At 40.4% G+C, this 27,340-nt stretch overlaps 1 protein-coding gene across 2 annotated transcripts in view; it reads left to right on the top strand.

Moving 5' to 3' along the window:
* Nucleotides 1-27,340, top strand: part of LOC119650776 (probable serine/threonine-protein kinase DDB_G0282963) — a 220,328-nt gene that overhangs the window by 53,085 nt on the left and 139,903 nt on the right. For both annotated transcript variants that reach the window (XM_038053884.1, XM_038053883.1), the window contains exon 2: nt 18,087-18,108. The gene's annotated coding sequence lies outside the window, so the exon portion shown is untranslated. The remainder of the gene's footprint in view (nt 1-18,086; nt 18,109-27,340) is intronic.

Raw genomic sequence — 27,340 nt, 5'->3', positions numbered from 1 at the left:
GCGTAGCCACGACTTTCTAAGATTTCCTTTCCATCCATGATAAAATATTCAACATCCGTAGTGTACAACTCCCGGCCTCCTACTTATTTACTTAGAATGTTGAACCTGCTTTTTGTACGTCACAGACCGCGTAAAATATCACCTCATACAACTGGTTTTCCGTCTTTTTCACAAGATGAGTTTACTCAAAAGCGTAAAATTATGCAGAATATCCGTTGAAAGTATCAAGGCCGATTAATTAATAGATAAACATTCCTAATCGGTTCCATCTGCAGACTAGTTTAGTTTTTAGGATGTTAAATAAAAAGAAGTATTTTTTTCTTATTTTAAATCATATATCTGAAATATGTGATGAGCAAAAACAGGTCCCACGTTAATCAAATAGTGTTTCTTTAAAGATTTATTATTATTTCGCAAGTGGTTTCTATTCGCGTAAAAAAAATTGTACAATTTGCACTTTTATGTTTACTTTTTCATAAATTAATTTTCCATGGAGACGATTGCATGAACTACGATATTCGCCGTTTTCACATGCTGGGAATACTAACGAGATCACAGATCTTTTAGGTGACCTGATTTGTTAATTTGTGAATTTGAATAAAAGATAATAGGGTACATTTGGATTTAATTGCAACGATAAATATCATAGGTATATGTAATATAAGTCCATGGTTTTAAATTACAATATGTCATTGATATGGCTTCAAAGATTTACTTCCCTGCTTTTTAAGTTACATTTAAAGCGAATATAATCCGGTGGTGAATCAAAAATTTCAACATTTCGCTTTAAATTTTGAAATTTCTTTTGTATTCTGCACAAAATATATCAATAAATTTTCCATTTTATCTAAAAAATTAATAGATTTTCGATATAAAGCGTTCCATTAGGCGTTGCTAATGGTAGTTATCTTGCGAAATTCCAGATGAGAAATAGCAAACCGACAAAAAAGTATAGTCACTATCAAGGGAAAGATGTTTTATTGATATGCATTACATATGTATTGGCATTTATACATGAAAAAGTCATCACTGTAAAATGTTCGCCCCAAAAAGCTTTGAGTTTAGGCAATTTAGTGGCACTAATTTGTTCAGTGTTTGGAAATTCAACTTTCAAGAAAGTGTAAGCAAATTATAGTATAACGTGTATTAGTAATTGTGGTTTATAGTATGCCAGTGTCTTTTTATTCCATTTTCATGTGGTTTTCTTCGAAACCATATTTTTGTAAGGAAAACAGGTGGAAGGAATTAGAACTATTTATAGAATACCATTTTACATATCGCCATAAATTTATTTCAATAACGGCCATCAGTTAATCTGGTATAAATCCATAGTAAAGATCGTTTTAAGTCCCCTGTGGTACTATAAGATACAAATTTTAATTATTTGCATATATTTATAAACATTCAACCAAGATGTTCATCAAGATTATTTCATTATTTTTCTTTCCTTGAATTTAGATTGTTGTTAGCATTTTTACGATAGATCTTCTCAAATTCAGGGTGAGATTCTACAATACTTGACAGTAATTATGTACTTTCATCTATACATAAAACTTGCACCTAATTTCTACAAGTTTATTCAAAAAAAATATAACATAGACTATCTCTGGCGCCGATCAGCCGTAAAACAAGTTTGATATTTGATGCTTCCAAATATATTGGAATAATTTAAAACCAGAGTTTCATCTAAGATATAAGTGGTTCTGCTCTCTTAATTCGAACGAACAAATGAAATGACATTCGCGGTTATTATGATTATAATAAAAATTATAAACTACATGAACTTAATGATTCTTTTTATTATGAAGCGGTAGTAATAATAATCGATGGTGCAGGAGCCAAAAGACCTTGTGGTAATAATTCAATTGACATTTGAAAGATTTAGAGCTTCAGCTGGGAGTTTCATCTCGCCGTGTTTTATTTTTTTTTTAAATTAACATTCTCAGATAGATACGTTCATTGTAACATCCTGTACCAAGTACGGCGTTAATATTTCGAGCTTTTCATCTAGATTTTTAGTTTGTTCATTTCCTATTCAACACCTAGAATTAGCCCTCTTCAGCAAATATGGAAGATGGTTATAAACCAAGGAAATCAACGAAACCCCAAAAGCCTCATAAACACTTCGCGGTTTAACTTTTACGCTGGGTGCTCCATTTTTTGTTTTCCAGTATTCCGCGAACTAAATAGAATCCTGTTTGACAAGAAATGTGTTTAGATAATAAATTAAACTTGTCCCGTGCCAATTTCAAATTATTCTAAGAGACTAAATAAAATCAGAGTGGACCAGATCAACTTTTTTAGAACTTTTCACCAAAATTTATGCAAGTTTTTAATGATTTAAAATTTTATTATAAAGGCGCTTCACATTTTGATAGATAAACAGGCATTTTAAGCTGGACTTGATTGGGGAACTTGTTTTCGAACTCCCACACACTCATCTGTGATAATATTCCAGATATTAAAATTTTTAATTTCTTTTGCTTCTTTTTTTTTATTTACCTACAATAAATACGTTATTTAAAACATCGGCTTTTAAAGGGAAATACTTTCACTGTACCTATATCCATATTTCGGAAACCAAATTTTCTCTTGTAAGCTCAATACTCAATTTTTCGCAGCGTCGCACTCATCGTACTTCTTGCTAGATGTAGGGTCACTAAAATTTTGTGTTAGCTGGTTTGAGGGCCAAACTTCTGCTACAGCCTTATAAGCTGCTGCTTCGATTTGCTCGAAAAAGCTCATCTTCGAATCGAGCGTCAATCCTAGGTACTTAACCGTTGGGTGAACCAATAATGTCGCCTACCACCGTAAGATAAAGGGCTGACATTTTCATTTCAACCAAATTACTGGCCTTTTTTGGCCAGTACAGGGCGGTGACCCATCCGTTTACGCGTAGCATCAATATGCCTAGACTTAATACTGCATCCGGCAACAGGTTCTGCGATTCTTGTGCCGAGTCTTAGTAGAGTATCGTAGTAAAGCGTCAAAAAAATTCAGCAATGGGGTGGAACCCAGTGTTTTCCCTGTTGTAATTTGTATTCTCTTCTCGCCCCAGGGTATCACAAAGCTGTGCACGGTCAGTCAAGAGAAAGTCTTTCTAGTATATTTAACATATCTGCCCATCTTGCGCAATTGAAGGCATTTCTAACATCATGAGTGACAAGGAGCACTAGCAGTCAAGATCGACAGCTGTACACACAGACCTCCATGACAGGATCCACTGTCGATCGCTCTAAAACCGAAACATGGCAGCACATATCGTTACGACAAGTCCCCTCCAGATTAGTTTTTCGAGCTCCATGGCGGTTGTGTCAATTATACACTGTGGTCGCTAAACAAACGGCAGCCCAGGATCACCTTTGCCTCGAGTCTCGTCACCTTCCAGCGACAAGGAAAAAGCTCGGCTTGAGGCACTATGTGATAGATCCGATCAATGGTGGGACATCAGTTTGTAAACATCAGCCGTGATACCGTTGGGTCCTGGCGCCGTCTTAAAAAAAGAGAGGAGCTTTTTAATGGTGTAAAATGGGCAACTTGTGGTGTTTTCTCCCTCTTGACAATTACTCGGAAGGGATACGCATGAAATGAAGTCGGTACAATGCAGTTAATTTGTTCGACATCAAGTGAACAGGATTTCCGCAGAGCCCCCGATCTTTTCTGAGACCAGTTTATAATTATATTCCCATGGCTACCGATCCATCTCAACGACTAGCTCCTGCCGGAAGTGGTTTTATTTGTCGCTCTGCGGAGTCTCCTTTTAGCTGATCTGTACTTCGTAATCCTGGTGTACGCCTCCTCTCCCGGGTGAATGCTATGCAAATGGCGGAACTTATTACACTATTTTCACCGCTCGGCAATTTCTGCGGTCTGCCAATACATAGAAGTTTTGTCCACGGCATGGGAACTCTACAGGTCGTCGTTATGAGGTTCATTACTGGATTTGCGATGGAATTAGCTGCAGCTTCTTCAAGTATACTCCAGTGAGGCAACGAATCGTCCATGGAAAGTGAAGGATTCGTGCGGCGTGAGATAGCGTCGACCACTTTGAACATGGTCGTTGCCTGAAAAACCTGATGCTAGTGATTTCAATGCGAAGGTTACGCCGTGAATGCTTCTGCTGGGCGCCGGATCGTTCGTGGATCAGATATTCAAAACTATGAGCTCCGTCCTCGGCCTCATTGCTAAGATCCGCTTCTCTCTGGAGTGTGGATGAGGTATTCTACATTCAAGTGCCCTGGCAATAAAGTCACTTCCAACTAGGATCCGCCCTTCCGTACGCAACACAGTCTTCTCAATTGTACCAGGCCGGCGTCGAATGTCCGCGATCCTATCATTTGGGTTTGGATAGACACCGAGAAACGTTATCCCTAAACACCGAATCTAGACAGATCCGTCCATCTTGGGTTCGAATCGGAAGTTGTGTTCCGCCCCGAACCAAGTGGGCAGCGGCACCTGACAGGCCAAGATGTCAAGAAGTTGGCTCCTTGCTCCGGTACTCCTAGCTTATCTTTGCAGAAAACTGCCCTACCAGCTCGTGCATGTTGATTTGCATATAAATCATTTTAGCTGTGACCTTGACCTTTCTTTTTTCGCCCCGAAGACCGAACATCGGCTCAAGTGCACAGAATGCGTAATCGTCTCACCAGACGCAAGATCTCCGCAGATAACGTAACTCTCCTTTTCCATGCAAATCCTTCTATTACAATATACCAGCTTGCATTTATAGTAGGATGCCCTCCTGGCAAATCACTGGTAGATTGTAGACATGTGCTCATAGTCCAAACAACCTTTACACTTAGCGAGGGCTACCTGCATTCATTTTCTATATACTGGCCAACCATTTCTGATTTCAAGCTCGTAAGAAATTTCAACGCCTTCGGCAATTTCCACCACAGCGAGAATAAGCAGATACCCAAATTGTTATCGATCTCCGGGCATTAGTTGCCCCTTTTTTTCTGTAAGGCAGTAGAGATCTTGGATTTCAAAAAGCACCTAAATTCGAGGCTAGAAGCCGAACCCTTCTCGTCCAGTGGCCGTTTGACCGCCTCCCAGAATGTACCTTTTTTGATTCTGTTCAGTGCTAATTTACAACCCTCCCTTGATTTCAAGCAGATGATTTTCTCTTGGTGCTGCGAATTTTTGCTTCTTGTCCTTCATCGTTTTGTTTGTGGCCTGGAAACTATCTGCGGTTTGTTTGGCGCTAATGCTGCTCTCAGTGGGATGTTCGGTTGCTTCTATACTTTCTACTTGTTTTGTATTGTTCATATTTGCATATACCAGAAAGTGTGGTCCAGTGACTCTTGCAGTTCAATCAGCCTATTTTAACGGTTTTGCCGAGTTTTTTGAAGAAAAGTTGCACACCACTACTGCCATGTGTTCTCGGGTAAGCCTCATTTTCTATTGAATTTTGGCAAGGGCTCCCACTCCAGAGTACTGGGGGTGCTTTTAGTCATACGCTCCCTGGAGTTCTTTCATTTACGAATTCATAGATACCTAGTCATCCTTTCTAATTCCCAATTTTGATTGCCATACAATTGAATTGAATAGATTTATTCGATTCCTTAACTTTAAGAAACACCTTCCCTCTTCTCTTTGCTTTAATTGTTTGGTTTTCACTAGGTACCTTTCCACCGACACGTGATGGCACGTGCTGCACCTCATCGTGTTCTCGACTGAATCATGACCGCATGTCTTTGATGAGATGCGCGGTTGATCCTTCCGTCAACTCGGATGGTGTGGTTTGGTGCTCAGAGGTGGCGGTGAGGAAGATGGGGCGGCAACCCTATCGGCCAAACCAAAACCATGTGGCCGAGGAGAACCTCCATAGTGGTGGCACCGGGAGACGCTGTACTCACTTTGGTTTGCCGGCCGTGATGCAGTAGGCGAATGCTCCAAAGGCCTAATCAGGGTGATCAGAACCGAGTCTGCACGGGGACTCATCTGAAGTGGCAAATTTATCACTAAACCTCACCAGGGGTATAACCGAGATAGCCCCTGTGGGAGTGGGAGTTTCATGGTGGTTGTGGTTGTGCTCAAGCGAGAAGAGACCTTCGGGCCTCGACGTGGTGTTGCGTATCAACACGGGTGCCGTACTCCATAGTTCGGTAGAGATTTAGGTAATTCTTGCATCCACCAGTATGAATGCTAAGCCATGCACTTGGTATAGACTGGTACCGTTATTGCTTGTCTCAGCGGGGCTCTGATTGTGGTCACAAAATCAATCCGTGTCTGAAGAGGATCGTAGGATTAAGTCTCACGACAAGTACCTACGTTAAACACCATGGACGTAACTGTTGATTTTCGTTTTCGCTCTCTTGTATTCCACGGATCTAATGGTTACATCAACTTGGCCTTTTGTGGGCTATGCAATCTGTCGAAGTCTTAGGTAGTTTCTTTGTTAACTTGCAATTTTATCCGTTCACCAGTGCGCAGGCGATTTCGCGCATAGTCGCAGTTTTTCTAAACGCGGCCAGCCTGGTGGCTTATTTATTTCTCTTAAAAGATCTTTGGCAAATTTGCAAACGTCAATTTTCCCTATGTTGCACTGGCTACTTATTTGCCGGATATCAGAAAAGTGGGAAAAGTTGTTTGTCATTTTAAAGGAAGTAGTGGTCGCTGCCCGTGATATCTTCCAATACCTTTCACTGCTGCACCGCTGATACTAAGGACTCTGTAGCGAAGGTCACATGGGGGGTAGCGCCCTCACAATCAGGCCGTCGGAATGTCCGAATGCTATCGATATTTAGAACAATAAGTCCCGTCCTGCCGACCATCTTCAAAATTTGTGCTTCCTGGGAATCTGGTTAAGGCATACTCCATTCAAGGATTCCTTCAATTAAAACTCTTCCTTCCGTGTTTGTCATTTCGTCTTCGAAGGGGTCAAGTCTATTCACTTCTGCATAACGAACTTATACGGAGTCGTGTCCTCAACCATGATCCCGTGTCAGCAATGACGGTACACCTGACTCAGATGACAGTAGTGCCAGATATATCGGTATATACGATGGTAAACTCCTATTTATACTATTCCCTAAGGAACAACAACTCAGCCTTTTTCTTACACCATCTGCCCCATCAGACCACTCGCTTGCATAATGTGGATCATGATGTTTGGCTTTCCACTTTTAACCACTTGCCTTTGAAGACCCTGAAATCGGGAACATGACCCACGTCCTTTTTCTACAAACCGTGATCTTTGTTAAAAGCAAAACCGTTTTTCAGATGCGCAGATCTCCGGTTTGTGTTAGGATTCGCCACACTTATAACCCAAAGTACTTCTCTACTGTCCTTTGCGAACCTCGGCTATGGGCCTATGGGCACTTAAAGCAGGGGTTGAATTTCTTAACGAAATTCCACAAAATATTTCTCTTCGTTCGGCTTGCTGAGTAGGACGTCTGGTCGTGGTTTTTCCCTTCTCCTTTTAAGGTTTCGTGTAATACAAAATCTTATTCAAATCGGTTTACTGTCTGTCTATCTGTCTGTCCGTCCGTCCGTTTGTCTGCTGTCTGTTTGTCTGTCACACTTTATATCTCAGTTGTTTTCCCTTTCGTTTCCTTTTATCAGTTTTCTTTTCCCCTCTGATGAGCTGCAGGCGACGTGTTTTGGATTGCGATTCATTATCTCCTTACCTCTTTGTCAGCAGTCTTTCAGGAGTTAGTGTGTGGTAAAGTATAGGAGCTCCTCCATTTCTATTATATTCTATATTTTTGAGACCTGTAGAAATGTTTCGTTGAACGATGGTAGCAGCCTTCATTTTCCGTAAGAAAGCTAGGAAATTCTTGAGTACCCTTTTTTCCTCTGGTCTTTCAGATAAAATTCATCCTCTCCGGTGCGATGACTTGCTTTTAAGACCGGTTGGCAAGTTTATCAATCTTTTTTCCCGACAAGGGAGTGTAACGTAGCTCGAGGCCGGCCTTCTCTTCTCGTGGCCCTTACTGACCTCCAGCTTGATAGCGTTTCTTCTTTTTGGCCTCCAAAACTATTATCTTCCACGGTATTACTCCCTTTCTCACTGCTAGTCCCCTTCTCCACGCGGGGCAATGGGCCTTTCCGCCTTTTCAGTAGTTGATCGTCGTAGCTTTGTGCTTCTTGTAAAATAATTTACAGTAGAAGCCCCAATTGCCATTCTTTCTAAAAATGTTGGCTATTGACGGTTGTGTCGTCGTAATTGTTATTGCTTTTGATGTTTTGTTATTGTCAATGATAATGGTTTCCACCTGTTAGCCTTTATCTTCGATAGAAAGTGCTTTAAACGATCTTCACCATTGTTTATGCTTACAGGGAGGTCACGCATGGGTTAACACTAATCCTTCTGGGGATTTCTGTTCCGAGCCGGGATCAGATGCTACTTAAGGATCCATCTCAACAGATCCTGCACTGACACCTCGATGGTATCAGCTTTGAACTTTCCTACAGTCCTGCCAAAATTGTTATCGAGGCGGAGGTAGACGTGACATTAACCTTAGAGCCGTTTTCACGAGATGTCAATCTGGGATGCTGAGTTGTTACAGCTATCAGCTCATATGCAACCCATCCGGAATCGTTAGCCTAATCATAAGTCCGTGTTATGCCGGGTCATCGTTGTCGCTGGTCAAGTTAGTTCACCATCAGGCTGACTGGAATACGAACTGGGAGGTGTGAATCGACTTGGTTCGGAAATAAAGAAAGGTCGTTGTCATCCAGCAAGGACAACGTTGCTGTCTGTCTGAGCCCAGTTGCCCTAAACGGGATATCCTCCGTTTATTGTAGATGAGATTAAATAAAAAAAAATGGTTCACAAAAAATTAGTGCTTCACCAACAGATGTTATTTGAATCTCTTAATTAAGCTAAAAATCTTTGCTTTGTTCAGTAATCCTTTGCGAACTTTTTCAACTGTATCAAATTATGCATAAATTGACCTTCAAAAGGGAAACACCCAACTTAATTGCAAACTACCATTAAATTCGATATTTCACACTTACTACATCTACTGTCTTTCAGTATGCAACATTTATTCAAAAAAAAAATTGCTCACCTTGAATTAACCATAAATCTAAAATTACTAACCACGATTGGAAATATTCCTGAAATTCCACAATTTTGTAAAAAAGCACCGGCAATAATGTGAGAAAAATAAACTCATTATCGATAACAATAATAATAACAATAATGCCCACATTCCACACCAGAAAACCATTAGGGAAACTATCTGTATCTTCAACTTTTATAGCTGTTCGTTTCATTATCGCTGTTTTTGAATAAATTACTAAGTTTTCAGTATGTACATGCAGACCATAAGTTCATACATAATTATAACCGTTAAGAAAATTATTGCACTTTTCCGCGCTCTTAAGTCAGCCCCAGCCACACAATATCGCCATGATTAATGTATTTTTGCGATTAACGGAGGTAGTAATAATTGTGGCCGAAGCTCGCAAATATTGTGTTTACTCACATAGTGAGCACCGAGGAATATGTGGTCTTTTGTGTATCTTTCAAAGTACTATAATATAGATTAAGTGCAATATGAAAATATCTGTGTAGTTTACACTTTTATTACTTTCGCGTGAGTATGAGCTCGCGTTGGAAATAGCGGAAAAGGTTTGAATATCGTTTGTTCAAGTTTATTTAGATACCAGTCTGCGGTTTGGAAAACAAATTGCAAATGAGTAAAGTATCTTTCTATCAACCTGGGGTGCTGATGTTACTTAGATTGCAGCATTTCACAAATTCAACTGACATTCTCCTTAGAGACACAAAGGCTTTCTGATGATTCCAATTTCAATTTACATTTCAGTTTGTAATTCGGCCTAAAATTACCCTCAGTTAATTTTGTTGAAAAAGACACTTGATTCCGCCTGAAGAACTTAGTTAAACAAATTCTAATTGAAATTCACTTGAATAAATTCATTTGAGGAATTTCATTATATATTTCTTGGTGTCATCAGCAAAACTCGAAATTTAGTTCTTATGGGTGCCAAGTTGTTCAATGGAAAGGCAAGAACAATATTAGATATGCCTGTGGAAGGAGACTGGACACGAGAGTTCGAGGACTTCTAAGGAAACTGTAATTGATTGATTGATTTTGCCAAAATACTTGTAGCTGAGAGTATTATGGAAACTACGACTACATTCCAAGGCATCGAATGAGAAATGTGTGTTGTTCACAAGTATTATTCTTGTTACTATTTTGGGAACTTCGGGTCCATTGATTGATAGTGGAGCTAGTTAAAGTTACCCATGTTATTTGAGCTGTGGTATTATCTAGCATCACTGCATTGCCGAACTTTGTCCAAATTCTGTTATGATTCTTAGCTATGTTCATAATATACGCAGAACTAGCCATTCAGTCAACCAGCAGAACTTCAGGACTATCTAGAAAAGGAGCAAAAATATAACCAATTTCATATTTAGAAAAATCTTGTACGGCCTGTGTTTTTATATCACATCGAAACTTGGCCATTCGTACAAGATTATGAAAAATTAGCGGATGTAATCGAGTAAAAAATTCTACGATTAATTTTCGTCCTGCAAAAGAAAAGACAGAATGAACTTGGGTACAATAGCTAGCTGTATCCTACATAAATATGAAGGACCACTTGTGTCCAAATAATCAGAAATAAAAATCAAATTGATAGTGAGAAGTGGGCGAGATTCGCCGAAAGGACGGGACTGAACAGGAGCACTTAATAGTAAAATATCAATGGAGAACGATGAACCTCCTGGAGGAATCCGTTGATATTATGATTGTTCGTAATTGGAGAAGACAGTTGCGAGATCGGATGTGTTCAAAAGAATACCTAGTACACAGCCATCTGATCTACATATATAGATCAACAATCGGTTATCAAAGTATCGATTGATGGTCTTGCCGAGCCGCCGACTTCCACACATCAATCGAACTTCCAAACATCTCCTTGTTCAACTTCGCCTCACTTGAGGAATTTAATAATAGATTTGTAATGGAAAATGATTAGGAGGAGACGACTAAGAGGGGAGAGCTATCCCAAAAGTCTTAAAAAAATCCGCAAGCTTCAGTGAAGTGTTCCTTCGTCATATGACTGCATGCCTCTGTGCTAGCCAGGCTCGCAAATATGGGGGGCGGGGGGTCCTTTATTCACTTCGATTCCTTACGTGTCATCATATAAAAATTCACGTGTCCCTTTAACCGATGCGTGGGTGTACACCGGATCCTGAAAGTCCAACAAACGGAGGGATTTGCGTAAGCCTACCGATAAATCAACATGAGAGCTTAAAGTGAAAGACGAACAAAAAAAATAATGGCTCGACCGCGCGCATGGAGTGGTGATTGGATCGAAAGAGAAGGTCGACGACAGATTGCATCCTCATGCTTCTTTCGTCTCTGATGTATGGTGGCCCTGCCTTTCCATCCTCAGGCCAAGGATGAGGGGGAATAGAGGGATAGACGATGTCCTCGAATTAACAGAAATTTATCTAAAATTCATTTTTCTATGCCGAGATAAGCTTCATAAAATTATAAAATAAAATCATAAATTCTTCATTTTTTTCTTAACCTTTATCCTGTTCATTTTGCTTTTTCAAAGGCCTCATCTGGATGCAATCGCAAGGCTTTCAATTTTGATATCGCCCTGTGCCCGTTACGACCCTGTCCACATCGTTAAAACGCGTCCTTTTAAGATTTTTCCATATCCTCGGAAATAACAGAAAGTGCAAGGAGCCAAGTTTGGCGGATACTCTTCTTTTTCTTTAGCCCTTGTCCTGTTCACAAGGGAGGTCGGCCCGTCCTAATCGGTTCCACCATTTGGTTCTATCAAATGCCTGATCCGGACGGCTTTTTGGTCGTTTATCATTGACGTCGACGTTCAGACCAATCTTGCCAAGTAAGTTTTCGTTGACGCGAGTTACGTGGCCATGCAAACGAAGATATCCCTTTCGCAATCGGTGCACCCCATATCCATCGCGGATATCATTATTTTGGTTGTGATCAAGGCGTGTTACGCCAATAGTCCAACGCAACGTCATCTTCTCCATTACCGCGAGGCGCCGTTTGTTGTCTTTTATAGTTGGCCAACACCCAGAACCATAAGGGGCGATAGAGCGGATGACACTGCGGTAAATTCTTGATTTTATCACATAGCCTATCTTATGGTTAGATAATCCCAATTGACCAGCAACGTACGAATAACTAGATCAACGACATTGTGAATACCAGTAAATTTAGCAGCTGTTTCCTGGATGTGCGTAACGACAGATGTTCTGAAATAACCTTCTAAAGGGATCATTAAGTGAAGTATTAGATAGTTCAACACCGGCTGTGGCCCATTTGTAGTTCGCCATTGCGAGAACTGCCGTCCAAAACTATTGATGAATATAGGCTCATGATCAAAAATGCATATTTCTCAAGCGTTGGCCAGTTCCCGAAGTAGCGTAGTAGCACGGATCGATTAAAGCAAGAGATGGAAGTAGCTATTGATAGTTCCAAGTGATGACGAGCGCAACTCGTTCGAGTTTCTATACCGTGTGAAATGCTGACCAGTTCGACAAAGCGCTGGCGGTGACAAAAAGAAATTTATTACTGCGCTCGTCAGGGAAGCAGAAGATGTGGCAAATGGTAACGACTCGCTCAATAGAACTTGCAGATCTTGACAAATCTTTCGATTGCTACGTGTGGACCATTCATCGTCGGCTCCATATTTAAGATGATGAGGAAGAATGCAGGTCACCTTTAATATATTCTTTCCATATATCAGTACAGAAAGAACATTGGCACGGAACGGTCTCAGCTTGATGTTGGCGTTGAGATAGTTGCATTTCCAGATTTTGGACAAAAGAGCAAAGACGGGTTTAGCGGACAAAATCATGTTAGGTGCTGCCCTTGACAGAAATAGATCTACCTAGATACACAAAGTAATCAACGCCTTTAACGCTCTCCCCATTAATGCCGACAGGAAAAGCGCGAGCTAGATTGAGGATCTTGGTTTTATTTGTGCTTATCTTCAGGCAGATTTTATTTGCTTCCTTTTTCATTGAAGTCCATCATGTCCCCTGGCCAAGAAAGCATGGAGAGCGTCCGATAAGGGTAAAGTGCAATGGAATCCACTATTCCAAGATGGCAGGCGAGTGCGTTACCGCTGAAGCGCATGATGTAGTGGAGCAATGCAAGGTTTTCCAGAATTCCTATAGGGAGGTGAAAAATATTTCAGCAAAGCATCTACGTTGGCACGTAGGTGCGGTTGATTCTATTCCCCATTTATGGGTTACTGGTAATCATTATTATATGGAAGTTATTTATGAGAGTACAATTATTTACGAATTATTGCTTCACATCATAAATATAGAGATAAGTGCATGCTATATAGTGCTCTCAACAAAGTACAACATTCAGGGAAAAACATTTTATTCAATCGAGTTGAGCTTTTGAGGTCTAATGTGATAATATCAAGATAGTTTCAAATGACGCATCCTTTTTTCAACCTGGAAACTAATTTTCTTTGAACCAATGGAAAAGAAGTGGTTTACATTATTTCGGAAAATCTAATATGTTTGATAGCTTTGCCACAATCATTAAATCATCAAAAGCCATATTTTTTATAAAGTTTGACCACAATTCCATATGCTCGGGGCCCTAGGAAGAAAATCCCGGCCCTGAGTTAATATTATACAGAAAAGCCGGGTTCAGGGTAAAAATTATGCGGAGCGTCCTATGATCCTTTTTTGAAATTTCCCCCAGGCCCGGGGGCAATCCCGCCTCTCACCTTCATCAGGCTTCCTGCAATGATTTATCGGTTGGACAACGACTCAAATACACTCTTATTTGACCGAAGTTGACCTTGACAGAAGATCTATCTCAAAAAATTGAATGTGAGTGAAACTGGCCACGAAGATCTCCTGCAAAACTCACAGATGGCAAAGCGCAATTATAACTTCATAGTTTACACAATATATAAAGTGTACGCTAGTAAAACGAACATCGAAAAAGTCCTGTTCCTCGTAGAATAGGAGAATAAATAAGCAAAGCTTAAGAGGTGCCCGAAAATAAAGTCTTCTTTGCCTGAAATTCGACAGCGACCATCAATGCACTCAGAGGGAGTAAAGCTGTTGGGCTTGATGGTCTCCCCGCAGAGTTATTTATCGCTACACCTGCAGTGACTGTAGATCTGCTACTTCCACTCATACGGAAATCTCAGGAATCGGAAAACTTTTCCAGAGGGTAGAAACAGGGGATGACCGTTAAGTTTCCAAAAGGGAACCCGTTTTGACGTCGCAAAGGTAATAGTTAAAATAAAAGAACATCACGAAAACTTGATCGATAGAGAACAGGGTGGCTTCCGCTCCGAATGCTCCTGCCTTCACTGCATCAGCACGGATCATTTAGATATTCGCGGAATTTAGATCTTCGCTTCACTTGCCCTCCATCGACTTCGAGAAAGCTTTCGATAGTGTGAACAGGGAATGTATTTGGCGTGAGAAGGGCATTTCTGAGAAACTAATAGCTGTTATCAGGGCAACGTATGATGTCATATGCTGCGCTGGGGTCTGCCGAGGACTCCGCCAGGGTTACACCCTGTCAGCGATATTAGTTCTTCTTGCTATCGGTGACGTTCCTGCAGCTACCTTATCCGGAGGACGTGGAGGAATTCAATGGACAATGACAATTTTCCTCAAACACCGCGACTAAGCGAACGATATCTGTTTGCTCTCTCACTGGGGGTGGACCTTGGCGAAATGGCTCTCTCTCTAGATTTTGAAAGAGAGGCAAGTAGAATTGGGCTGAAGATAAACACCAACAAACACAAGTTCTTAGTTTTACAGGTCATCGCACTCTCGCTACCTGTATCAATCACAAAAGCATCGAAAGTGTCGATCAGTTGTATATCTATAAAGCGTAGTTTTTGCCGACGGTGGCGCTGAACTAGATGTTGCCCGACGCATTAACAGTCACAGACCCGCTTTCGCAGCGCTGTCTAAAATCTCGACCTTTGACATCAAATTCAGACTGTTCCGTTCTACTGTTCTTTCTATATGGGAGTATATGCTATATAGGAGTAGCATATGTAAAGTGAACTCCACTATTACACAAAAGCTTTAAGCGTACGTCAATACCTGACTGCGTCGAATTATCGGGGTGCGCTGGCCTGACACTATTTCAACCGGACAACTTGGTTTGCGCGCAAGCCTGGCAGTCATAAGCGATGTGATAGGAAGACGGAAGTGGCAGCGTATATGTCACACATTATGAAGGGCGGCAATAGCATGCAGTGGAATCCACTCTCTAGCGATGGCTGTGAGTTGCAGTTGGCGCAGAACAGCAGAGGATGAGTGCGAGCGCCTCGGGAAGCTGGCAACCATATAAAGTCGACTGGCGACGAAGTATTGAGACAGTCAGGCACAGCGTCGCGCTACTTACCTCTATTTCAATCCAAATACTCGCTAACGGCCACATCTGCCTCCCGACAATGCAGAAATGACGAGAAATATCGAAATATTGGTGATGCGTTATCAACAACTGGAGATAGAACTAAAATGCTTTACTTTCCATCCTTTCTCCCTTCTTGAGTTCAAAAAACTATCGAATGGAAAGTATTAAGGACGGTCGGGCGTAGTATCTCACTACAGTCCCCACCCCCCTTTCCAAATTTATAGCTGCAGACTATTAGTTATCGCCCGTCGAAAGTTAAGAAAGTGTTGTCATTCGCCAAAGCAAGTCTGCAGCCGACAAGGCCTACAGGTCAGAGACTTAAGATACTTGCGATACCCACATTCCAAACATAACGCAAACAAAGGACTTGACAAGATACATGTCAGCGCTTGGATGCAAATTCGAGAGGGGCATCCTCCATTTGTATGGCCTGAGAATGCAAAGGGGGATTGAAAACACCGAAGATCACATCTCTTGAAGATCTGAGGCACGGGAATCAGCGATTGAAGGTGTGATCTGTCTTGGATCTTCCTTGAAGATGTCCTGTGGTGTCCAAAAGGATACGCTAAAATTCCTGGGCCTGGGCCTAACACAGAGGCGTGCAAGCGTTTGTCAATGGGACACTTTAGTTAAGCAGTCAAACTCGCCATCTTTTTAAGTTTTTGGGATAACTATGCCTTTTGGGCGCTTTCGACCAACTCTGATGGGCCCAAATAACTTAGTCATTACATTGAATATATTCAATAATATTTAATCAATTAGGTTTATAGAACGAACCCAGATGGAACTCGCCTCGAAATCTGATCAAGTTAGAAATAATAATTTTTTCGAATGTTAGATATTTTTTCCCCGAATTTAAAGATAGCGTGCCACATTTTACTGGGCCAGTTTTTGTATTCAGTCCTATTGTGATGAAGAGTTTTCATGTTGGCTATGATTCAGTTCGGGATTCTAAATTTATATTTATTTTAGTGCATTGGCATTGATAGATACTAATTTGACACTCAAATATTTCCGTTTCATAGTAAATCTTGTAGGTGTTTGGCTATTGTTTAAAAAGTGATGGATCTATAATATAAACTTGAAACTACGGTCATGACAAATTGGAAGAAAAACTCTGCCATGCAGGTATCAAAACATTCATTCATTATTCTCACGAAAAGCAATTTTAAACGTCTTGATTTTTATATATACATATGTATGTACTTGGATAGTTGAGATATTTCGAGCAATTACCGTCAACCTTCCGTGCCGGACAAAAGACCTGGAAATATAGGTTAATGGAACGTTCACTCACAATTAACCTTCGTAGGTACCTCAGGTGCTGTAATTATGCAACAAATGCTATTAGGTTAGGTAACTTGCCTTAGAATTTAACAGTAGAAAAATAGAATATTGTACTGTTAGAATTTTAAGTGAACCTAGAAATTGTCTCTTGCCCTAGAATTGTATTTTTAACTCCAAAAAAAATCGGCCTTTTCGTAGCAAGGCAGAACAATATTCGTTACTTAAATGAAGTTTCTTGTTAGCAAAATTCTTCAAGACAGAAATTGAAGGCCCCGTAAGAGTTAGTGGAGTTAACGCCCGATAATCGCTCCAGATAACATCAAGACCCGTCGCCATGTAATTAATATGTTGCAGAAATTCCAGTGTAAGAAAATCTATTCTTACAATCTCCAAGCTGACTTTAATGTGATGAACTTGACGGTTTTACAAATGTTCTCCACTTTGATCTTTTTTTCGGGAATACTGTCATTCTCTTCTCTTTCAAGTGTCCGCTTGGGACAACAATTTCTTACCTGTCGTCTTAATGTAGAAACATTCAATATATGTATCTATATGTCTGTATCTATGTAGCTACGTTTGAAGATACTTCGACAAATTTATTTGTATAAATACCTGTTCATCTGATGGTGGTCTGTTCCCGGCATATCTTTTGCCCTCGGCTACAAAGAACTACTTTCCTGAGTTGGACTTGGCCGTAGTCGAAATATTGTGCCTATTTGGAATAAAAGATACCTCAAAGCCGATACCGACCAATATTATTCAATGGACAAGGAGCTGATACCGGAGAAGAAATCGAAATTTTAACGGATATTTATTACTTCATATAGAATTGGGAAAACTGAAAATATTGAGCAACGGACCCTTGTTTCCGAGTGAATAGGTGGGATTTTGGGAAGCAATTATAAGATTATGGGTGGGCATGATATTCCCAATAGGCTGGAGAAGACCAGGCGGATTTGGTGGAATCGGGAATTCATTGAGTTGATGATAGTAAAGATGTACGGATGGGAAACTTGGCATATGAATGAAAAATTATTCCCAGTGGATTTTCGTAAATGATTATTCTATTTATAGATATTTTTTGTTGCCACGGTGGTTCCCGTACTGAATAGGGCTAGAGTATTCGATTACATTTATTCACAAATTGGATTCTAATGAAAGTTCAGTTGAGTTATTATACGCTAATAAATTTGGGAATCTTGCTAGTCACCAGTGAATGAAATATGATACTATCTATCTGAGAACTTTAATAGGATAGGTTCCTATTGAGTCTTTCATATAAAATATTGATAGAAGATTCTTTCAATTTAATTTTTGTTGTTTTTTTGTAAATCCAATAACTTATTTCCTTAAAAAGTCAGCTATTGTTAGTATTTTTCTGAAAATATTAAAGTCATATTTTTTGTCTTTTTACAGATTCTATCAAGCTGTGAGCCAGGTAAGTTCATGCTTCAAAATTCAGGTACTTGACCATCGGTAGTTGATTCTATAAAAGATTAGCAAAGAGATTATGAGATTTAAGGCACTTGGGAGCGTTGATTTGAAGGAAATTTATGTGAAGTGTGAGATAAAAATTTGAAATTTATATACATTAATGTATATATAACACCAAAACCAAGTATTTTTTTCGGAGGTTCGAAACACTAATCGTAATAAATTGCCAGCTAACGGACCCGCGAAATGTATAGCCTGCTGGGTACTACTGTCAATTGCACTTTGGATCCAATTTACCTGGCGATTTCGATGAAACATTTAATGTTGCTCGGATAAGTTAGCGGCTGAAACACATCCGTGTACAGCTATTTTTATTAGTTTAAGTGGTGAGTAAGACTTGCCTTTCTAGTGTTCTAGTTAGTAAACTCAAAACAAATTTGAAAATTTGTCCCGTTTGCACTTTACATGAAAAGCGCCCAACGTGGGGTCCTATTGAACTTAGTTTAGCTCGAAACTTTGATTTGGAAATAGATAGTGAAGATATGTAGGCTCTCAGTTTAGCAGATTGATTTATCTTGATGGATACTGAGAGGATATTCTGGATATCCAAGATACTACTATTTTGTAAAATTTACCTCCTTCCAGAATCTTTCTAATTAGTTCCTACTATTGGTTTACTTTGTTGAAAATGGAAGTAACTACGTAGCATCAGAGGAAACTATTCGCTAACTGTAATATATACTGTAATCGATACAAAGGCTGAAAGCTTCTGATCGTTTTCGATACGTTACCTTCCATGATTGCTCAAATAGCGATTAAAATTCTTTTGAAATTTCGTAGGATGTATTCAAGGGTAGGGAAGGTGGAGGTGGCTACTTTGACGAGCCCAATCAGCGCTGTGGTACGCGGTTTTAATGCCGCCAAATCTTATTAGGATAGCTCAGCGGTTAGATATCACTGGTGGTAGTGGAATTTGTATCGTGACTTATCGACGGATGCCAGTCGACTCAGCTATGGATTACTGTGTCAAATCACGGGGGTACTACAATCCTGTAGTGTACCGTTCATAATCACCAACGGCGCAACAAGCGGTATCCCGTCTAGGCCGGAAACTCCAGACATCCCCGTTCAATAAGAAACTCCAGAAATCCCCCCTCACCAATTCGATATCCCTAAAAGCTATCTGATGCCATCGCTCCATCTCAGGCGGGGTCTGCCTTGTTTTCTCTTTCTACCATAGATATTGTCCTTATAGACTTTCCGGGCTGAGTCAGCCTCATCCATACGGATTAAGTGACCCGCCCACCGCAACCTGTTTAGCCGGATTTTATCCATAACCTGATCATAAAATGGCCTCTTGTCTATCAAATCTTAAATCTATCTTCTGAGGGCAATATTTTGATATTTGTGTTTAAAGAATGGTTCTTCTTCGAAACAGCTGTGTATCCTTGTTAGTTGTTGGAGAAGAGCTTCACATCCAATTGACTCAATTATTTGAGATTGCCACTACTTGAGAGAAAGAGAATTGCCAGCCAATATTGAGTTTCGAGAAGAGAGAAAAAGAGGAACCGAACACCTCATTCCCTGGTATGGAGATCTTTGGTAAACATTTAGTTAATATTTCATAATTTCATGAGGTTTTTTGAGACAGTTTCTTATTCATTCCTCTTTTCACAATTCCACAAGCAGCAAACGGTTCTTCCCAAAATCATGAGAGTCACCATTATCCAATTTGCTCGTCATAATTACGAGTAAATACCTATACTTTAACAAGAATTTTTATCAATCTTGATAAGCAAACGACGTTGGTTTGTGGATTAACATGAGTTAAAGAAAAATAATAACGTAAACTCAGAAAATGACGCTCATCAGATAAAGTACGAAGGTTGTTCAGAAAGTAATGATAAAAATGTCGCACAAAAAAACATTAATTCAATTTTTTAAACCAACATGCTCTTTTTCGAAGCAACCCCCTCACTTGCTATACACACCGTTCCTGTCAGTTTTGAAATACAAATTTTAGCCGGTCTTCCTTAAGCTCCTCATATTGCGCCGCCGCGCCTTTTATCACCTCCTTACTTGTCTTGAATTTACGTCCCTTAGGCGGAGTTCTAATTCGACAGTCAAAAATCATACGAACTGTGGGGTGGGTGGGGTATAGTTTTGATGCCGTATCTATTCAAAAAAATGACTACAATATGAACGACGTGGGGTTTCGAAATGTCATGCTGTGGTAAAATTTCTTCGATGTTCCTTTGTGGCCATATATTCTTGATATGACATGATCAAAACAGATTTGCAACAGTCTATGATAACTGTCTGACCTTGAGACACTTCATGTTGATGGAAACATATCTGCGAATTGAAGAAGATTATCATCATTACTTTACCGGCACTGCGCCTATTATCTACATATATTATATTGTAACGCCTAAACACCTATTAAGCAAATTGTCACAAATATCCAATCTGTTCACCGGTCGTCTTGAAACTGCAAATATAATAGAAGAAAAAAAGACAAAAGAATGCCTAATTATTACCGCTACTTTATAAACAGCCTTCATATTATTATCTATGCCCTTGGTGGTTTTACGTGAGCACCTGTCATGGTCTTTTTAAGACACGGATTGGTTTTGTGACCACAACAAGAGCCCCGCTGTCACAAGCAACAACCGTACCAATCTACACTAAGTGCAGGGCTCAGCATTCATTTTGGTGGGGGCAACAAATACCTAAATCTCTACCAAATTCAGGGGTACGTTTGAGACTTGAAGTACATAAACCAGAAATTCTCCTGAGAGATGTAAATTCACAAGTCTATCCGGGTTCCCATGGTACCAGTATACCAGTATGCGCCTCCGTGCAGGCTCGGGTCTGATCACCTATATAAGTGTTGAGCATTCGCACAATGCATCCGAGCCAGCAAGCCAAAGTGAGTACAGCGTTTCCCACTGCCACCTCATGGGGGTTCTACTCGGCCACTTGGTTCTGGTTCGGCTGACAGGGTTGCTGCCCCGTCTTCTTCCTCGACACTTCAGAGCACTACGTCAGGTTTACTGAATATTTGTTAGGAACCTAGTTTCGAAAATTGCAATAGATGACACATACTGAATAGCAGATTTAATCGTTGTAAAAGATCAGAGACTTTTGGAGAGAAAATATTTTGAGATCAAGATTAACACATTGAACAATCTGGCAACTAAGAGATCTCTGTCCAAAAATATTCCTATTACAGAATCCAGTATAGAAAATTTGGTTGCAGAAGCACCTCCGATAAAGTGAATCATCCCGTTAGCAACCATATTCTGGATTTTTAACCTGCTGATATTTGATTTGTTAGACTCATTAATTTGTGCGATACACAATACAGATGGAACTCGCATATTTGTCGGTGAACACCCAGAATTTAGAAATTGCTGAGAAATTCTCCGGAATAGGTACGGAATTTTTTAACAAGTTGATAGTGACTTATCGTTCAGTTGAAATCATCGAACAGTGTGAACTGTTTGCACGAGGTAATCTTGGAGAATTGTCATAGGATCACAGAAATTTGACATTAAAGTCGCGTCCTAAGGCTTAGGAAGATGTTAGTCGCATGATGAACTGATGAATACTAAAGCCCTACCCTACACCATAAGGCAATCCATCAGAAATGAACTGATGAGTTCACTGCAGTTGGAGAACTCTAGTTACGAAATCTCAAAAGCTGTTCGGAATATAACTAATACTACGTGCAAATTTGATTTAATTCCAAATAATTCTTCCCATTAGAAAAAATTCTCAAAAAAGTACTTTAAAAAAGGCTTCTAATGTGATTTCCCCCTTAAGAACGCAATGACAACTGCACTACACTCAACTTATCACCAGTACGGTGTAATGATAAGAGTGGAGATAGGAGATCAAGTCGATCATCCTGAGTGGCCGATAACGACCTAGAGGGCAGAGCTATCCCAAAAAGCTAAACAAATTGGCAAAATTTGACCGTGAAGGTCCGCCCACAAAGATTGAAGCTCTATCAAAGTGCTCGGTCGACACGTTCTTGCACGCCTCTGTGCTAGCCAGGCTCGGGAATGTGGGGGGGTCCTTTGAGCGCTTTGATCCCTCACGCTTCATTACTTAAAACAACGTGCCTTTTCCGATGCGTGGGTCCGCACCGGATTTTAAATTCGATTTTAAGTAGGATTTCGCGACGGCCTATCGAATGAAAACCGGAACGCGAGCTAAATTGGAAAATGAAAAAAAACGGCTCGACCGCGCGCGTGGAGCCGTAAGTCTCCGGACCCGAGTGCCGCGATCAAGGAGGGGAAGATCCACGACGGATCACCGTCTCGATTGCCGTCTCTTCCGCCTCAGATCTTGTACGAGGCGCGGCCTGTGAGGTTTCCACCCTTCCTCGACATCCTCCGGTCAGTTATTCGATTAGAGGATGTCCCTTTCATATGAATTCCGCGGGAGTAAGGAGGAACTAAGGGGAGGAAGTCCTCAAACTACTTCAGATTATTCACACTTCATTGTTTATCCAATTCTTTAACATTAATCATAACAAACAAAAATGAAAATAAAAATAAGCAATTGGTCAAATTCAAAGAAGAAAATTAAAAAAATGAAAAATAAATAAAAAAATAAAAAGAAAATAAAGAAAAGAAAATCAAAACAATGACTCACCCAGGTCGTCACGCCGAGCTCGGTTGGCGGCTGGTATACAAAGTCTAAAAAAACCAAAATTTTATCAAGAATATGATTAAACTATTTATATGCATGTATCAATAACACTTAGTGCAAGTTATGCAAGTAGCAGCTTTGGCCGTTGTGCATGCTCTGTGTCCTTTGACGTTAACAGTGATAATATACACGAAATATTGAATGCATAAAAATCTGATCGCTATTTAAGTCACAGGACATCATCAATATCTAACGCCCTAATTTTTACTCTTGTGTAATGTGCTTGTGTAATTTTAGATTTATTCTAATTTATATTTCAAACATTTCCCGTTAGAGCATTAACGAAAGAGTAAAATCCACTTAAATATTAATTCTGTTAGTTTCCTACTTCCACCTTAATGCAATTTCAAATTAAGCATCAACCCAGGTTTCTTTCACTCACTTTCTTATTTTCTTTTTCTGTTTATAATCCAATTAACCTTCAATATATTATATTCTTTTATCGAAACAAGCACTCTACTTTTGGTGTTTAAAACTTCACTTCCTTTGTTGCTTCGTCTCCTCCACTCCAAAAGAAAAGACTCCCTTCTTGCTTTTCCTCCGTTGCTCCTCCAATCTTTCCACTTCCTCGTTTTCTTTTCCCCGACTTCTCCCAGTCTTTTCACCTTCTTGCTCCTTCAACCTGTCCACCTACTCTCTTTCTTTTCTCCAAACTCTCCAAGTTTTTCCTCTTCTTGTTGCTCCTTCAACCTGTCCACCTCCTCTAACGCCAAATCCAAAACTCCCAGTTATTTTTCCGCGCACCGTTTCCCTCACCAAGCAACACTCTCCTCGTTCTCTCTTCGTGCACCGCTTCTATTCCCGCTACATAGCCTTTCTTACTCGCTAGGCAATGTTGCGGCAACATGCGCATGCGCCTGCGGATGCGGCAAATCATTCGCCTCTTGTCAAGATCAATTCGCTCGAATGCATTCAATAATGTGCAATCTGCGGCGAACATTAAGGCAATTGCACACTATTAAATGCATTGTTTAAGCAAATTAATTAAGAAAGAGCCGAATGAGATTCCGCTCCTGTCGCGCAGCCGCGGTCACTACAACGGCCCTCTCTGAATAGACATTAAGTGATATTAGGCACCTCATTCTAGACTATAATGGTACACTAGAGGAGGTATACTGTCGGAAGGTATGTGGTCAGCATTATGAGCTCGCGCATAATTATTACCCTGATTTGACTCAAGAACTGATTCACAGTTGAGTGGACTGGTATCCGACATCCAGTCACAATGCACATTCCACTGCCACCAGAGAGACTTGAAACCTTCCTCCACGACAGCCTAGCGTTCTAACCACTGGGCTGTCTGGACACAAATGGATCCTTCAAATATTTGATCTTTTTCTAGCGTCGATATTTACGAAAGATGCATACCTATGTTGGAAAGTGCTAATTGAGGGCTTATATTTGCCACTATCATTACAATATTTGGTGGAAAAAATGTTATATTGCCTTTTACATGTATGGAAATCCCCTTAAACCCAATTTTCTATCAAATTTAATTTCATATAATCGCTATAAACGTTCCTGCGAAAATTTGACAGACGCACTGGCAGACAGTAAGGTTTTCTTGAAAAAGGATATAAATTGCAGAAAAATTCAAATGCATGAAAAGCGGGAATATACGAATTCAGGTTGTCGATCAAACTTCATAATATCCTCATCAGTTTTTTTTTCAAATTATTGTTTACTAATTTTGCCCGAGTAAACTTCAAGCCGGGTTTCGACGGTATCAATCTTTGAGGCATGTTCGAAAGATAGCTAGCTGACGCGCGGGTCCAAAATACCTTGATAGTCCATTTGTCATCCAAACAGCGTTAAAACACGGGGATAGGTTAGCCCCTATGGTTCGCGCAATTTAGCGCTCTAGCATTTAGTGAGGGATCCTCCATCAACACTAGAGAGATGGAACCATTTAAGTCCGATCAGATAATGAAATACGCTAATGATATTAACATCTTGCTCTGACCTTTCCTCGGTGTAAAAGAGAGGCTGGGAGGCCTTCATATGGTCGTGAACGGAAGTCGAACTTAAGATATAAAAACAGAGTGAAGGTTATAATGCGAACTATAAAAGGATGCCGCCTAAACAGAGTATTAATAATAATAATCGTTGGCGCAACAATCCATATTGGATCAGGGCCTTGAAGTGAGTTAGAGCACTTCATTCAAGACCGTAACGGTATACCACAGTAGACTGTAGGAGGCAATGTGGTCAGCTTTGCGCTCGCCCGAGATTATTACCCTGATTTGACTCAGGTATTCATTCACAGCTGAGTCAACTGGTATCCGACGTCAGATCACGATACAAATCCCACTGCTACCAGTGAGATTTGAACCGCGACCGTCCGTACGACAGCCTTGTGCTTTAATCACTCAGCTATCCGGACTAAACAGAGTATTACTACTGGTTAAAATGAATTTCGAAAAAGCTGACAATTTTGCGTATCTAGGAAGTAAACTATCAAAGGATGCAAATGAAATTGAAAAAAAAACAAGAATTCAACTCGTGAATGAAACTAGTACTAACTTCCTACTCGGTTTTTCCTATTGTAAAGTCAAAATACATACAAAGAGGGACTAAACGGTGCATCTAAAAACATGATCATCCGATCTGTGCTTTCCAGTAAAGCCCCTTGGGAGTGCCTTCTGAGGAGGTTGATCAGACCCGAGCCTGCGATGGGACTCATCTGCAGTGGACTTAGTCACGAAGCCTCGTAGGAGGTTATCGGGTACCACGGGAACCGTGGTGGCCCTCTAAGGGCATACGCTCCAGAAGAATTTCGGAAGAATCCGCCCTCGACCCGGTTATTTCCAGTTGGCTCCCGTGTAGGAGTTTCATGGTGATTATGGATTGTGCCCGTATCGCGAGAAAGCTCGTCGTAGACTTAAGCGTGTTGTTCCGCTGTACAACTGGGGTGCTATACCCTTTAGTTGCAGCAGAGGTGTTTGATAGATAGTTAGTCTAATATTTGCATGCGCCACACAAGTTGAAGCAGATTGCTACTGTCGTGCCCTGTATATTGGAACTCGAGATCGAGGTATGAAACTTGCCTAGTCATGATCCAAAAAATTGTCCAAATTAACTTCTAGTGCATTGTTCGAAATGTCATGGCAGACAAAAATCATTGCGCATCTTCAACCGTCGATGGTAATTGCATTTGTGCGTGCCCATGTGGTTGGCATGTCGCATGGAATGGGGAAATAATGGGGAAACCATATACGCCCCATCGTCACACCGACACCCCAATACATTAACCACATGGGTCACGGGACAGTTAGCTACCTCGTTGGGGTAGCCCAAAGTACACATTATGGGCGTTCCGATATTACTCGCAAGCCTCGCGAATGAGCACGGGCGGCTTGTGAGCGTTTACCTGTCAAAACTGGATTTGGGGGAGGTAATTATTTGGGCAATACATTATGTAATTGTATGTATTGTATGTACTGCTGATTTGACATTTCGTCGCAATGTTTTTAAGTCACAACGCGAAGGCCATCAGAAACTGACATAATGCTCGCGGCTCGACGCAAACCTCAAACGAAACGTCTTGCGTACACACCGCGAGGTTCGCGAGTGATATCGGAATGTCGCTATTGACTTATTGCCCCTTTGCAACTGGATTTGCTCCAGTGTTCTTCTTGTCTTCTTGGTCGTAGATCTTGGTCGGCAATATATCTTTAGTAGGAATTCGCTCCGATCCATTCTCTTGTCACCATATGACATTGTCTATAGATTGGAGAAAAGTGGATTTCTGAAAAACTACAATAAACCAGATATGACAATGGGCATTTGGAGTTACCAAATTGGAATTATTTAAGTTTCACCTATGAAAAATATATGACAATACGACCATTCTTGAAATGAAACGTACGAGCAAATGTTAAAAATTGTTTTATTTTATCCTGGAAATTGTAGATTCCAAGATATATTTAAGTGTTTCTGTTGGTATTGCCTGGTTTTCGATAAGGACAAAGGGATAGTCCTAGTAAAGAGTAAAGCATCTTTTAAATTTTCTTGTTAACTTTCTAAATTCAATAATATGTATCTTTCACAAGATGTAATAATATGCTTTGCATAGCATGCTTATCTTTCACATAAGATTGCCAGTAGAAATTCCCCGTCGAAAGTTGTATCTCCTATGAATACGTCGTAGGTAGTGGGGGTCAGTATAGACTTTGTATGTCCACTAACGTGATAGTTTCCTCTCACGTGTTGGCTTTGCTTTGCTTTGAGTTTGAATTTCAATTCTATCGACCTGAATTGCTGCAAATCCGGAAATGCACGCACGAACGTAGACAGGCATGTCAGTTTATATATAGTCAGCCTTTTTTGAAATCCCCTGCAAAGTGTGACCGTGATTCATTTTGCAGAAATGTCAATGTGCAGCACGTTTTCCTGCACATGTCCCTAACTTGTCTCATTTCGAAAGTGTTTCGCAAGATTTTTTGCCGTTCCAGGTCACTGGAAAATCGATTTCTAAATAAAGACCGATTTCGTTTCACATGAATTAAACTCGA

The sequence above is a fragment of the Hermetia illucens genome, chromosome 3 (assembly GCF_905115235.1).
Source record: "Hermetia illucens chromosome 3, iHerIll2.2.curated.20191125, whole genome shotgun sequence".
NCBI lineage: Eukaryota > Metazoa > Arthropoda > Insecta > Diptera > Stratiomyidae > Hermetia > Hermetia illucens.
This window is presented reverse-complemented; position numbering and strand designations above follow the sequence as displayed.